Genomic DNA, 14,575 nt, shown 5'->3' with positions numbered 1-14,575 from the left:
GGAAATTCAAAACATTTCGGCTACTACAGTTGATGTCAATCACAATGGTTTGTAAATACAAAGGAAATGACTAGACACTAAACCATACATTTACACTCAACCATACATTGACCCTGGGCCTGGTTAACTAGAAAGCAATCACTCTTCTTCCTTTAAATCACTAGACAAGACCAAAATTATCATTGAGACAGGAATAGACTATCTACGATATACCTTCTTTCTTTATTCACATAGTGCCTTTCTTGGGACGTATTTTGATTTGAACTAGCATGTCATTAACTCATATTTCTAGTGACATTCACGGAGCACCGCTCTACACCTCCTACTTAACATTTCCTAGAACAAAGTACCCACGTAAACTCTCTTTATGCCCTAATCATGAGACGGCTAACTCATAGACTTGCACCTTGGTGGATCCGCTTAAGGATAAGCCCTCTTACGTCTTGCAGCTAGTGCAAAATTTACTAGTAAGAGGACCACCTTCGAGCAGATTATAGGGTGACACTATGAACTTCACTCTAAGCCCCCTCTACTACGTCAAGCCAAGAAGGGACCTCATCTTCTCGTGAACAATGTACGATGTAACAAGGTAAGCTTCCTAATATCGTTAAACGAAACAACTTTCATTAAGACTAGACTTGTTCAATCTCCTACTAAATTACTCATTCAAGTGCTAGTCGAACAAGGCAAGTTTCTATCCTCGGACACTCATCAGTTAGGAGTTACAACCTGATTAGGCAAGATGGGCTAAAAAAAGGGGGGGATTGCTCTTATAACAACTCCTTACAAAGGATGAGGCATGCCTACCTAACTGAGATTAGGCTAAGACTCTCACTACGCCTGCTTCCTCCTTGATGTGAATACCCTAATACCGTACTTCTTCAAACTCCTATCAACTTTAATACACCTTTATGATCCTAACTACTCCTATACGGCTTGGCTACCTGATGAATCTAGCAAGAAGCTTTGTGCACATGAATTGCAAACTAAACCCTCTCTTTGGGCATAGCCATCTCTTAATGCATAGGACACTCCTTAAGTATGGAATTAGACTTTATTAAAATCTGATGAGATAGTCCTTAGCATGGTCTTTGACTTGAGCTAATCCACCCTAGAGCCAATCCTTCTTGATTCAACAAAATGCAGAAAACATGCCAAGCCTCCAATCCTTCTAGTTCCACTTAGATTATGCAAGCTATTTCCTTAACATGATTTACTTAAACAAGCGCATTAATTCATAATCATAGCAACTCTTGACCCACTCACTTTGAGACTTAACCCTCATAATATACTTCTCTTATCTATGTACTCTCTATAGGCTTGAACCCACAACTCGTGACTCAAAATATATGAGAGTAGCTTCATTGACCCTACTTCTTAACTCTCCGAACACTTATCAACTTGCTCTCTATTCCGATCGAAGCCGGAAATTGCAATCATTAGTTTAACTAGACTCACAAATAAGGCTTAGCTATGGAACGTTGAACGAATCCCGTTGACTAACCATTTAACATCAGAAGAAGTTGTAAGCCAGAACTTAGAGAACTTAAACACTTATCCCATGGTCAATATTCTTACTTTTCTAACATAAACACTTTCTATCCGTTGATAAAAAAATTACTAAGCAAACCTGCCCTTCAAAGGGGAATTTGGATGAAGCAGTTCACGGGAAGAGGAGAGGGTGGCCCGCTACAATAACCTTGCTTCCCCGATGCCAACATATACTTATTCCTAGGAAGCATCCATGAGGGTGTGCCACATGACGGAATAATCAGAAGACGGCAGGTCATAGGTCAGTCTTACTGCCTTTTTCTAAATGCCCATAATTCACCAAAAAGAGCATGCTTGGCCATCCTCTGCTAGACCTCGGTGAATGCCCACATAAAGCACACAAGTGAACATCGCTGCAGTGGAAGATACCCTCTTACTTTGCCTCCTTCAAAGTTATTCGATGCTTGCTTGGCCTAACCTTCTTGTGCTTATCCTGTATAGCCAGTGTACTCCGGAGAGAAATTTTTGAGAGGACATTCCCGTCAAGCACTTGTGGTGCCTTTGGGACAGCCCCCACACTTGGTATTCATGATCATGAAGGCGCTGCCCTAAACCAAATTGTTATGCGCCAACCTCCACTTGCTGCTTACAAATGCTAGAAATACCATCGCTTAGTAAATTTCGGAACGCTGAAATTTCCAGCGTTTTGCAAAACGCTACTAATTCCAGCGCTACAAGTCCACCAAAATCTCTGGAGAAACTGCGTTCTCTAACCCGTGAACTGATTTCTTCAGTTTACTGACATGGAAGATAGGATGGACTTGAGAACTCTCTGGTAACTCAAGTTTATATGCTACGTCCCCAATCTTCTTAAGGATTTTAAAAGGACCACAATATCTCGGAGAAAGTTTATTACACTTTCCCGTTTTCATGGTTTCTGACTGCGCAAGAACCTTGAGGAATACAAAGTCACCTTCTACAAAGGTCACTTTTCTTCGTCCTTTATCCGCATAAGTTTTAGCGCGATCCTGGGCGCTACGAATGCTCTCACATGCGACTCTGAGCATATCATTCATATCTTCAAGGAAATCCTTGACAGATTGAATCTTCTCCTTTTCTAGGCCTACAGCCATCGGAGATCTCGGCTGGAATCCATACATTAACATGAATGGTGTAAATCCAGTCGCTGAGTGTTTGGAGCTGTTTATAGGCAAACTCCAATAAGGACAAGTACTCTTCCCAATTAGATTGCTTCTTACTAACATAAGAACGCAACATATCCTCTAGAATTTGGTTAACTCTTTCAGTTTGACCATCAGACTCCGGATGATCTGCCGTACTCATACTCAGAGTAGTATCCAACTTTTTGAAGACTTCCCTCCAAAAATGACTGTTGAACTTTCTATCTCTATCCGACACTATATTTGCGGGTAGGCCATATAGCTTGTAGAGATGTTCAATAAAGAGTTTTGCCAACTCTGGCGTTTTAACAGTTTTCTTCGTGGCAATAAACTTTGCCATTTTAGTTAACCTGTCCACTACCACCCACACCGAGTCATTCCCTCGACTCGTCTTGGGTAAACCGGTAATGAAATCCATGGAAATGCTTTCCCATTTCCCTTGAGGAATATCCAGCGGATGGAGTAGTCCTCCAACCTTAAGACGTTCATGTTTATTGACCTGGCACTTATTGCATTTCAGCACATAAGTCTGGACGTCCTTAAACAAACTAGGCCAATAAAATTGTCTTTTTACTAGTGCATAGGTCTTCTGAATCCCAGGATGATCTGCACTTGGACTATCATGACTTTCTTTAAGAATTTGGGCCCGAAAGTCACCAATAGTTGGTACACATATTCTACCCTTGTAGAGTAAGTACCCGTCGTCAATGGAATAATTAGCATATTTCTCCCCCCGATGAAGTTTATCACTCCCCTTTGAAGCTGTGGCAGTCAAAGGTGATGAAGGGCCTACGTCAGAACTCTCCGGCTCCAAACTATACCCAGAAGACACGGCTAGTCTCTCCGGACTAACTCTCGCTTCCCTTCTCGTTGCACCTTCGGCCAGTCTCTCCGGACTAGCAATACGTGCCAACGAGGGAGGTGGTCGCGTCTGTGAAGAAGTGCGTACGCGTACAGCACGGCAGACCTCTGTAAAAGATGGATCGTACTCACATAAACCACGTAGGGACTCCAAGAAATCATTCTTGAAGACTGTGAAACTAAGTTCATTAATCTGTGGCATGCGACTAAGTGCATCTGCCACCACGTTATACTTACCTTTCTGGTAATGTATCTGAAGGTCAAACTCCTGTAGAATCTCCGCCCACCGAGCTTTTCTACCCTTCAGTTCATTTTGACTTGAAAGCCATTTCAGACTTTCATGGTTCGTCCGGACCTCAAAAGTAGCACCATATAAATAGTGTCTCCACTTTTTCAGTGCATGAACTATCGCTAACAACTCTCGCTCGTAAGCCGAGTAGTTACGCTGCGCACGATCTAACTTTTTACTCTCAAATGCAATTGGACGTCCCCTTTGCATAAGTACGGCCCCAATGGCCTCATTACTAGCATCTGTTTCCAAAACAAACGGCTCATTTGGATCCACAATAGTCAAAACAGGTGCAGCTGCTACGGTCACCTTAAGCTTATCAAAGCTTTTCTGTTGGGCTTCCCCCCAACTAATGTTTTTTGTTTTTGACCGTAACTGGTCAGTCAACGGGACTGCGATCTTCGCGTAGTCCTTCACATACTGTCGGTAGAACCCCGACATGCCAAGAAAAATCTGCAGTTCCTCGAGATTCTTCGGTGCTGGCCATTTAAGAATAGCCTCTACTTTTTTTGGCTCCATCCGCGTACCATCGACGGATATAAAATGGCCAAGATAGTGAATTTCTGTTTCAAAAAATTCACATTTGCTCTTCTTCGCAAATAGTTTGTGCTCTCGCAACAACTCGAACACTAGACGCAAATGCTCTATGTGTTCTTTCTGTGTCTTACTGTACACAAGAATATCATCTAGGAAAACTACTACGAATTTTCCCAGATATGGACGTAAAATGCTGTCCATTAGCGTCATAAACATCGCTGGAGTATTGGTTAGCCCAAATGGCATCACCAAAAACTCAAAATGCCCGAAACGGGTCCTAAATGCTATCTTCGCAACATCTTCTGCTTTTATTCTAACCTGATGATACCCAGATCTCAGGTCTATTTTTTGTGAAGTATCTCGATCCATAGAGTTGATCAAACAACTCATCCATGCGTGGCATCGGATACTTGTTCTTAATCATTATCTGATTAAGAGCCCTATAGTCTATGCACATCCGCATAGATCCGTCTTTCTTCTTTACCAGAAGAATAGGCGATGCCCACGGACTTGAACTAGGCCGAATAAAGCCTTTGTTCAAATATTCCGTCAATTGTTTTTCCACCTCCTGTGCCTCGGAGTGGCTTAATCTATAAGAAGGTTTGCTTATAGGTTTTGATCCTGGCATAACTTTGATGCCATGGTCTACTTCTCTAGATGGTGGTAAACCATCTGGTAAATCATCAGGAAAAACATCCTGAAATTTCTCTAATAAATTCATTAAAGTATCTACGTACTTTTTCTTTAATGTCTCATTCACCTTGGATTTTTTCTTGTTTGAATCACATGCATGCCAAACAGGGTTTTCAAACAGTGGGTCTCGTCCAAGGTTATTTTGTTTTTCTTGTTTGTCTACGCAAACATCATTTATCGTTTCATCTACGGAAACAGAATTCAAAAGAGGGTAACAAGCATATACCTCTGCTATCTGGTCTCTGCAGACCGCTGTACACAGCTCCATGGAGGAAATAAGTGGTGTGGCAGGGACAGTACGGTCGCCCTGCAGGGTGATGACTCTACCTCCGTGCTCAAAACATAGCGTATTATGTAATTCCGAGCTAGACTAGGGCCCAAGCCATACAGCCACTCCCTGCCTAGATATACGTCTGCTCTGGCTAAGTGCATGACCTGAAAGTCAAGTGGAGCCTCATAGTCCTGCATAGATAATGGGACCTCCAATACTACGGTATTCCATACCGTTTTGTCATATCCGTTGGCTAGGCCAACAGTATATTCATGATCACTCCGGGTCTCAGTCAATCCCAACTTCTTGACTAACGAGTAGTTCAAGAAGTTGTGGCTAGCTCCATCATCAATAAAAATTGTGACTCTACGGCCACCTATGGTGCCATACATGCACACCATGTCATGCGGACCTACAGTAGGCTGCCACATCGCTGGTGTCACTGAACAAGCGTGATGCTCATCACAATGACACACTATCACCTCTCTGAACTCTGCGAAACTGAGAGGGAGTCTCTGCACTGTATGCAACTGCTTAGAAGATTTACCATCTTTTTTGGGCTCGTTGCCACTCGTGCTGGCTTTAGGCTTTGGACACTCAGCCTTCGTGTGTCCTACTTCATTGCAATTAAAGCAGCGATTTTCCTTTCGCACTTTAATATACTGCTCTTTCTTTTGGATTTCGGTGTCTCTTTTTTTCCTGGATGGTCGCGGTTTTTTAGACCAATGACCACCCTGTCCTTCCTGGTCCATCCTATCCCCTTGTTTTTCACTGCAAAACCCTTTTCTTTTGAGGCCTGACCTCCTCTTTTCACTACCCTCGGCCCTGCTAGAACCACCACGTGTACTACGGCGCTTGATGTCATCAAATATCTGTGCATATTGAATTGCCTCTGCTAAGTCTTTAGGCTGTAAGGGCTCTACGTACTCAAGGTAATCATCGTTGAGGCCTCTCTTAAAGCCTCGCAATGTCTGGAATGCATCGATTCCCTTTAGCTTGAGTACTATCTCCCTGTAGTTTGAGATGTACTGATGAGTTAGGGATTTGTTCTCCATCGAGCACTTGTCCCATAACTCCCAGCTTCTCTCTGCCTCATTTAACAGGCAAAAATTCTTTTCGAAACATTGTTTCAAATTCCGTCCAAGTGGCAGGGCGAGTTGTCAAACTCATCCACCACTTGTACGCTTTGCCGGTTAATGAGAGGCTAGCCTCTACGGGCTGTATACAGCTAGGCTGCTATCGCAGCGCGTGCAAATCTGACCACTTCGCTAGAAACATATTGACTGAGTCCTTGTTTCTCTCCTTTTCCTCGCCACCAAAACTAGGCGGCTTTAAGTCTTTTAACAACGACGAAGCTGTCGCTACAGACGGCCCCGCAGCAGGCGCATTGGCCTATGCTCCTGCAATTACTGGCGAGGCTACGCTCACCCGTGCCGCAGGAGCTCGGCTACCACGAGGAGTCGGAGTACTACCCGAGGCGGCTGTCAGTACATCTAACTGTGTGGAGATGCTCTGTAGCATCGTTACTAAATCAGCCTGGACTTTACCCATAGTGTTCAATTTGGCATTAAGATATTTAAACAGTCCACTAGAGAGCTCCGTCTCTGTCAGGACATCAGCAGGGTCCAATAGGTCATAGTCGTCGTCGTCATAATCCAAGAGGTCCTCCTCGGTCCCCTCAGCGACGTCAGTGTTCATGTCCTTTGGCTCATTGGCCAGAAAGGGGTCATCAGCCAATGTGGCCGCTACTACGGGCTCGCTGGGTCCTAAGGCCGGGTTATAGATGAGGAGGGCGCTGGTGGATCACGAGTGATCGACGAGCGCGCTCTGGACCGAACAACGGTCGGGCGTGTACGGCCTGACAATTCGGTCGAGGTAAAACCCGCGACGACTGAGGACAAGAGACTGGAAAAACCTAGAGAAGTAGAAGGCGGTGGGGACACACTACGCCTAGCAGACATTTTAATTCTTGCAAAAAAATAATGCGAGAACTCGAAAATTACTAAAAAAAAACGCTAATAAAAATGAGCAGTGGTGGAGAGAGAATAGTCACCCCCCTTTACGGTCGCCTGTCGATTTGTGTTGCGTTGCATTGCGAGCCTCTACAAGGACGCTTCCGGGATGCTCCGATCCACGAGAAAAATGCCTGCAACTCATAACAAAAATTAAAATGATCGAGAGGTGCCTTGCCGGGATTATTTCTTGCGGGGATTATCCTTCCTCCCCAGCCGAGAGAGAGGGTTTCCTTGAATTTTCTCATTTTTAATTTCATAAAAATGAATAATGAAAATTATTTTTTTAAAAAATAAATGATTTTTTTTTTCTTGCCGTTGGTGGCCGCCTGCTGGTTGGTTGGCTGGCCGTGACTGCTTTGGCCGTTGCCGCCGCCGCTGTGTGGCTGGCCGCCTATGGTGGCTGGCCGCCGCCGCCGTCGCTGTGGCTGGCTGGCTACGCAGGCCAGGTCACACAGCAAACGGCGCCTTCCCCCCACTCTCTACACAGGTCGCCAGGCCGGCCTTCGCCCCCATACACATGAGCTCCGCGCTGTTCTTGCCGATGCTGGTGCTGCCGCCTGGACATTTCGCGTGAGCTTTGGACATCGTATCTTGCTGGTGGCGTTTCGTGGGACTGGTTTTCGCTGATTTTTGCTGGTCTATGCCTTCGCTTTTGCAAGGCAAGTCCCCCCTTCACACAACAACGCTACACCGTAGACAGTGAGGTCGTGGGGCTGGCTGGTCTTCGCCCCCCCACCCCACGCACACTATTGTGTTTCAACAGTGCGTTCAGTCGTCGTTTAGCATTTCAGCTACGACGTTTACAACTTAAGCTACTGGTTTTCGCCGCCCCACCCCCACACATAGATTGAACGATTCCTTTGCAGCCATTCAATGCAGAGTTTTTTCGCAGCCATTCAACGCAGAGAAAAAAAACAAAACAAAACAAAAATTGCTTTGCTTACCTGCGTGGAGACTTGCTGTGTGTGACGGGGAGAGAGAGAGAGAGTTCTTCCCTTCAAAAATGGCTTGGCCGCTTCCCTCCACACACCCCCTTGTGGAGATAAGGGTGAGAAGATTGTGGATGAAAACCATCGAGTGGGCTCCGGTCCCCCGTTCACGCGCGGACTCTCACGATCCCCTCGAACCACGCTCTGATACCAGTGTTAGATATCCGTAACGCTGCTACGGGCGTTACCACAAGAGGGGACGGCCTCTGGCTCACCACCCAGCCATAGAGGAAGAATGAGGATTGCCCCTCATCCCCCACCAGGCTATATAGTGTGTGGCCTGCCGTCCACACTAGCCTGGCCGTCCATGACTCCGCATGGGCGTCCTCTCCCACTGAACCCCGGACATGGCCATCCGGTCTGCCGTCGGTCACAGGCATTACAGCCTACGTGACAGATTTTTATAATGCCGGAGTGTCCAGCATATGTATAAGCGATGGAAATAGCAGCATTTCTAGTCATTCTTGGTCAAACCGCTAGAAACTCCAATGTTTACAGAATGCTGCAATTTGCAGCGTTATAAAAACGCTGCTATTTTCAGTGTTTTGACTAGAACCGCTGAAATTTCGAGCATCCCGCCATTTTTTTCCAAAAATTACAAGTTTTTGTCTATTTTGTCATGCATTCTCAAAAGTGCTGAAAAAATAATGATAAAAGCGCTAGAAAATGGCTAATTTGTTGTTGTGTTAAACCAGGCCATGGGACGTGAAAGAAACACAGTAGGAGGGCATGTCTCCAGGATGCTGTGGCTTGTGATTGAGTGCTTTATATGTGGGCAGTCACTGAGGACTAGTCAAAGAGGGCCAAGCACTTATAGTGAATATGACCATTAAGTATGGTGTGGGTCCCAATCCCAAGTGATACATTTCCATGTTGGATTCTTTTCGGGACAAGCAGGTAGTAAGGCTAATCTAGGACCTGCCACCGTCAGTTTTATTCCATGAGGTGATAGTCCTCTTGGGTACTTACAAAAATGGAAAGATGACAATGCGTGGAGATGGCCTTTGAACCCGCAAATAAGTTTTTGAGATAGGCAGCCAAGCCCAAGGTACAACACCATATAGATAATTTGGGAAAAATCCCATTCCCATTTGAAAAATGGGAGCATGGTGAACTTGTCCAAAAGTTTCTCAAAACCCCCTCATGTGACATATCAGCGGAAAGATCTTGAAGAGTAGAATCTAAATCTATGATCTCCGACAAATTTGGAATTAGTATCAATGGAGGACGTCTCGCGTAGCAAGGTCGGTCGAGGTCTTGACCAGCCTCGGTTCGATTAAAATGGTGAGCTTCCGGTACAGTGGATGAGGGACCAAGGAAGCGGCCTATGAGTGAAGCGCTAGGTCACCTGCGAAGGATCCTAGAGGGTGCTGACCATACGGTGCTCGGGCTCTAGGTCGCCTAGGATACCCACACGTGCGTCAAGGAAGATATTGGAACAAGGAGTAAGAGTTGTTTTCTGAAACCGGGCATGGATCTGGTTGATTGACCTTGCTCGTCTTCAATGGATGAGTCCATGGCTCTTTTTATGGATCTGTTGGTTGATCTTGCTGATCTTCAACGAGAGTCCATCTTGATTTTTATAAGTGATTATATTGCCGAGTATTATGGGCTAGGAACTATTGAAAAGGCCCCTAGTAATGCCTGGATCAACAGCGTATGGACTATCAGGTGACACTCTCTTCTTCACAAAGGTGGGCATGCCTGATGTCTCAGTCCATTGGCTCTCCTACTCACCTCTTTTGTGAAGTAGTAGCCACCTTATAAGCTCATCCTACAAGAGGGTAGAGCCCTGTGGGGAGGATAACTCTGCACTTGCAACATCATGTAAATGTGAGGGATCCCTTCAAAACTTGGCTCCACACTTTCTCGTAAACTTCAAGAATCTCAACTCTTGTAGCCGTTCGATTCTTACAATGTATCTGGGTAGTATACGATTTGATACTTTTACGATTAATCACTAACTCTAACTTTAACACTTTCTCGTGAAGTTTAGCTCTTAGCTCGTGAATTTTAGCTCTTTTGCTAACCTTCCAAACCAATGAAAAGAAGTGTACTGTTATACCCAAATCGTGGTGTCCCATTCCACCACTGTAACCAGGGTTGAGAGTATTTAATGTCCCATACCATTAAATATTATCAACAAGGATTACAATAGATGTTAAGAGTATTTAATGTCCCATACCATTAAATATTCCCAACAGCAAACAATGATTACAACAACTGATAAAAGTATTTAATGTCCCATACCATTAAATATTCTCACAATCATTGTTAGGTATAATAGCCAACTGCTTCCCCTGTTCGATCACTGATTAGACTTCACATCATCTTGTTTACCAAAATGAGTAACCCAACTGTAAAACAAATAGTGAGACAAAAATACTTATTGAATTAAATCTGCTTCTAGTAAATAAAGAAAACTCCCTATTACATAAAAGAGGCACACTGGCTATCTACAATGTATGACCCAAAAATATTCATGATGACTAGAATATAAAGGATGTCCTAATCCTTACTCTTAGAAGTCTTCGCCTGCTTGCCTTGCAAAAAAGGACAATCCCTATGTGCCGTCTAAACTATCATCCATATAAGTGTCATCATTGCCGAGCGCGGCTCCAGACGGTACATTAATGTCATCGATCACCAGTGCCTCCGTGGTGAACACAAGGGATGGTTGACAAGTGCTAGCCATAGTTGCGTGCTCAAATTTGCTTGTGTGCTGGGGCTGGAACGTACACTTCTCGTAGAACTAGTTGCTTTTATGCTAGCTAGACGACGTAAAATCCCTTGGTGAAGTTTTCCACTTGTGCACTCAAGCAACGCTGTGCTTGCTGAAATATACAACCTTGCTTGTATGTTTGGGTTGTGGAAAATAATGACTTTTGGCTTCCCTTATATAGGGACTTTGAGAAAAAGCAATATGCTTTATTCAAGCTTAAAAAGCTCTTAGCTTTTCAAGTGTGCTTTTTTGGTCCTTGTTGTGAAACTTGCTTTTAGCTACAAAAAAGCAAGATAAATTAGACAAAACGTATGAAAAGAACTTTTACCTGTACGCATGGAGGTAAAATGCGCGTTGGAGGCCGTTGGCCCACGGCCGTGTACGTAGCTACACATGCTTTATGCTCATGGAGCTTGGCTACGACGCATGTGTGTTGCTGCACTTCGTCTTGTGATGCATGGGAACAAGGAAAGAAATAAAGCTTAAAAGCTTTAAGCTTTAAAAATAAAGCTTTAAAAAAACTCAACAGCAGCAGCGATGGTGGCAACACGAGAGGGAAGAAGCGCTCGATCCGGCCTGGGCGGTCGTTAACTAGACGAACTGCATAAACGAAAACCGTAGCAACTACTGTGGCGCTCCTATTTGGTGCCAGTCTGCAGCGTTTCCATTAACATCCATCTCCTCCCTCCATGGCCACAAGCTGGGTTTCCCGCACGGCACTCAATCGTGCTAGAAGAAAGCACTAGAGTGCTTGAAAAAAGCTATGCGACCTCTCATGCGCAGAGAAGATGGCATGAGCGTTAGCGTACGTGAGTCCCTCCCCTTCGTGAGACATTCTTGCTTTGATACCAATGTGAGTATACTGGATGTTAGCGTACGTGAGTCCCTCCCCTTCGTGAGAGACATTCTTGCTTTGATACCAATGTGAGTATACTGGATGTGAGCCATGCGATTAACCACCCAACCATGTCCTTATATAGCCCCTGGCTAGCCCATGGCCCTTTCACACTAAGGACGCCCACTTAACTGCATGGCACGACCCGTGTCCTCACATGCCCCCATCCGACATTGAATGTGGGATGGGGTTCGTCCAAATCATCGTTTTTTACGTAGGGAATCTTCGCGTTTGTGAAGTAAAAAGCGACGATTTAGGCGCACCCCATCCCACATTCGAGGTCGGATGGGGGTGAAACTTTGCACGCATGTCTATAAGGATGGGATGGACACGCGTGCAAAGTTTTGCCCCAATCCGACACCAAATATGGGATGGGGTTCGCCCAAATCGTCACTTTTTACGTAGGGAACCCCCGCGTTTGTGAAGTAAAAACCGACGATTTAGGCGCACCCCATCCCACATTCGATGTCCGATGGGGGTGAAACTTTGCATGCGTGTCTATGGGAATGGGATGGGATGGACACATGTGCAAAGTTTCGCCCCCATCTAACACTGAATGTGGGATGGGGTTCGCCCACATCGTGGTTTCTTACATAGGGAATCCCCGCGTTTGTGAAGTAAAAAGCGACGATTTAGGCGCACCCCATCCCACATTCGGGGTGAAACTTTGCATGCGTGTCTATGGGGATGGGATGGACACGCGTGCAAAGTTTCGCTCCCATCTGATGAATGTGGAATGGGGTTCGCCCACATCGTCATTTTTTACATAGGGAATCCCCACGTTTGTGAAGTAAAAAGCGACGATTTAGGCGCACCCATCCCACATTCGCGATGGGGTGAAACTTTGCACAAGTTTCTATGGGGATGGGATGGACATGGGTGCAAAGTTTCGCCCCCATCCGACACGAATGTAGGTTGGGGTTTGCCCAAATCGTCGTTCTTTGCACGACATGCGTGCAAAGTTTCGCCCCCATCCGACACCGAATGTGGGATGGGGTTCGCCCAAGTCGACGTTTTTTACGTAGGGAATCCCCGCGTTTGTGAAGTAAAAAGCGACGATTTAGGCACACCCCATCCCACATTTGATGTCCGATGCGGGTGAAACTTTGCACGCGAGTCTATGGGGATGGGATGGACATGCGTGCAAAGTTTCGCCCCCATCCGACACCGAATATGGGATGGGGTTCGCCCAAATCGTCACTTTTTACGTAGGGAAACCCTGCGTTTGTGAAGTAAAAAGCGATGATTTAGGCGCACCCCATCCCACATTCTATGTCCGATGGAGGTTCACCCAAATCGTCACTTTTTACGTAGGGAATCCCTGCGTTTGTGAAGTAAAAAGCGATGATTTAGGCGCACCCCATCCCACATTCCATGTCCGATGGGGGTGAGACTTTGCACGCGTGTCCATGGGGATGGGATGGACATGCCTGCAAAGTTTCGCCCCCATCCGACACCGAATATGGGATGGGGTTCATCCAAATCGTCACTTTTTACGTAGGGAATCCCCGCGTTTTTGAAGTAAAAAGCGACAATTTAGACGCACCCCATCCCACATTCGATGTTCGATGGGGTTGAAACTTTGCACGCGTGTCTGTGGGGATGGGATGGACATGCATGCAAAGTTTCACCCTGTGAGACTAGTGGATGTGAGCCATGCGATTAACCACCCAACCATGACCTTATATAGCCCCTGGCTGGCCCATGGCCCTTTCACACTAAGGACGCCCACTTAACTGCATGGCAGGACCCGTGTCCTCACATTACCCCCCCTTGGAAAAATGTTTTCGTCCTCGAAAACAAAGGTAGGGAATTACTTCTTAAGCGCATAGACTTTCTCCCTAAGTGGAACCTTCTTCAGATCTTTCTATCCACTTGACTAACACCCTTGTGTTTACCAAAACCTAGGTGACAACTGAGCCACTAGTCCAGTCTTCAAATTATCTGAATGCTCTCAGACCATAAGAAAACCTCTTTCTCCTCCTGCTAAAGTAACGAGATAGTGATGCTAATCTATGTACTTCTTGCAACTCTCCTGAGCTTACATAGCATTTAGCAGTTACTAGTTGTTTATTATCAATTTTGGGTAATCAAGCCAAAAGAATAACCCGACTGTTAACTGCCTGAACGATACGTATAGACCATAAAGTTTATAAATATGTTTTATAAACAATCTTGCAAGTTTTGGTCGCCTAACCGTCTATAACGGCGATGTCGTAATTGTCATTTCCTATGGGAATAAATTGACACATCTCGGTAAGATAGTCTCCCGGACTCATAAGTGGTAATCTTACTATAACATTCATAAAGATTCGTTCTCACATACTTTGTGTAATCTTGAATGTTTACCACAGGCCACCTTCCTCAAGGTGCTTTAGCTTCTTCTGTTAACTCTGTTGGCACTCTAGTACGTACTCTTGAACATCATGATGCAACTCTGGCAAGAACATCATGACGTAATCCTTGCCGAAAACTATCGCCTTCCCAGAGCATACATTAGTAATGCCTGGATCAACAGCATATGGACTATCATGTGACACTCTCTTCTTCACAAAGGTGGGCATGCCTGATGTCTCAGTCCATTGGCTCTCCTACTCACCTCTTGTGAAGTAGTAGCCACCTTATAAGCTC

The sequence above is a fragment of the Cibotium barometz genome, chromosome 18, assembly GCF_041138505.1.
Source record: "Cibotium barometz isolate CiBa-2024 chromosome 18, ASM4113850v1, whole genome shotgun sequence".
Taxonomy (NCBI): domain Eukaryota; kingdom Viridiplantae; phylum Streptophyta; class Polypodiopsida; order Cyatheales; family Cibotiaceae; genus Cibotium; species Cibotium barometz.
This window is presented reverse-complemented; position numbering follows the sequence as displayed.